This window comes from Streptopelia decaocto (genome assembly GCF_964273445.1).
Source record: "Streptopelia decaocto genome assembly, chromosome: 14".
In the NCBI taxonomy this organism is placed as follows: domain Eukaryota; kingdom Metazoa; phylum Chordata; class Aves; order Columbiformes; family Columbidae; genus Streptopelia; species Streptopelia decaocto.
In genome coordinates this window covers 6738195-6740145 of record NC_138669.1, presented here as the reverse complement: position 1 = coordinate 6740145, position 1951 = coordinate 6738195, and positions in this window count along the sequence as shown.

The window sequence follows — 1951 nt, the reverse complement described above, 5'->3', positions numbered from 1 at the left end:
TCGCCGGGGCCCGCGGTTTGAACTTGGCTCCACGGTGGGAGGGGACGGGACACGGCGGCCACACCGCCCGCAGCCCAGCCCCGGCCCCCGCGGGAGCGCGGCCCCGGCATCGCCTCCCAGCCCACCCGGCACCTGCTGCCCCCGGGAGAGCACCAAGGCCGGAGGGGGGAAGGTGGCAGATACGGCAGGAAGAGCAGGGTCGGGGAGTCACGTACATGTCCTGCTCTCAGTGAGCAGCTGTGGCCAAAGGGTCAGGTGGGAGAGGGTCCCTCTGCCCTGAATGGCCCAAGGGGCCAGCAGTGACAGCACCCATGGTCTCACCCACCTGGGGATCCCAGCCGATGTGTGTCCTTATGCCAGGGGAGGTGGAACAGGGCTGTATTTGGCGCTGCAGAGGGGTGCTGGAGCCCAGGAACGCAGACCCCCCTGCAGTTGACTGCTGTTAGTGTTTGTGCTGATTGTTATCACTCTGGATTTGCCATCAGCAGCTGCCGCTGACCAGTCAGTGCTCAGGCACAAGAGAAGCAACCATCGAGCCTGAGACCCCTAAAACACCCCAAGGTTTCAGTCAGAGCCCCCTCCTGCTTCCCCTCTGAGGTTTGAACAGGCACATCAACACAAAACTGCTTCCACTGCTTTTGTGCAAGATGCAATGGAAAAAAATATAAATGAACCGACAGCAACAGGAAGAGTGGAACACGGGCATTTTCAGAGGAGATAAAACAAATGGCTGAATAATCCAGCTCTTCCCAGGTTGGCAAGAATGTTCCTCCACGCAAAGAGGGAACAACAGCAAACACAGCATAGTGCTGAAGACAGGACCCATATAACTTCTTTATTGAGCTCTATATATAGTTAAAATTCATAGGTGCCATAATCCATTTAAAAACCACAAAGACATCTACAAACATTAGAAGGCTCTAAGACTGATGATCCCTTTTATCTACAAAAAACCCAAACCCGAGGCCTGTGACCCCCTGGGCCAGGAAAGGGGGAGCTGCAGGGACACAGAGCTGGTGGCTGCGGAGCAGCGTCCAGCGCTGGTTCCCCTGCTGGGGCTCCCAGCACATCTCAGTGCACAGCAGGGGAAACAATTACTTCTCTCACTCCCCCCAACAAGAAACAACCCCCCAAGTCCTGTGTGTTTTCTCAACCCCAGGGCTCTTGTGCAGCCCTTCCCAACCAATCCTTAAGGCACATGGTGCCACCACAGGTGGAGGGGAAGCACACAGAACCCCATCAGCAGGTGCACACGCAGTGAGAAAAGTCAGGACACTGTGGTTCCAACCGTCCTTCCCCATCTCAGCTCCACAGCCACCAAACCAGAGCACTGCCGGGCAGAGGAATTTATGTCCCACCAGCACCCAGCTCGCCCCAGAGCTTCACCGTGCTGGACGTGCCACAGCAATTTCTGCCTTGAAATCCTTGCCCAGCCACATTCCCTTCCGACATGTCCACAGTCTCCACAACAGACAAACGTTTCCATTCTCCTCCCCAAATTCCCCCCTTGCCCTTGGTGTAACCCACATACAGGAAGGACACCGGTGATGCCACAGGAACCCTGAGCAAGAGCCACTCAACTCCCAACACCTCTCACTCACCTTTGGGAAACTCTAATTCCACGGGCCTTCCGTGATCTACACCCTCCTTACTGAAAACGCAGCTTCACAAACTTTCACCAGCTACTCAAGAGAAAGCACAAGAGTTTCCGTCAGAAACCCAAAGAAAAACAGGCTTTTGCTCCAAGACCAACTGTTTCTGCTTCAGTTTTAAAAAAAAAAAAAAAAAAGGGCTTCTCATCCTTTTTGGCAAAAGGCTGCAGCACAACGTGGTGTAACCACCGCTGGCAGATCCATTCCCAGAGTGGTGGGAGCCTGATAAGTTGGAGGGTTTCTGCTATCAGACTCACTCTTCCCAGAGTCAAAAGGCAAGATGACATTCAAAGAGAACA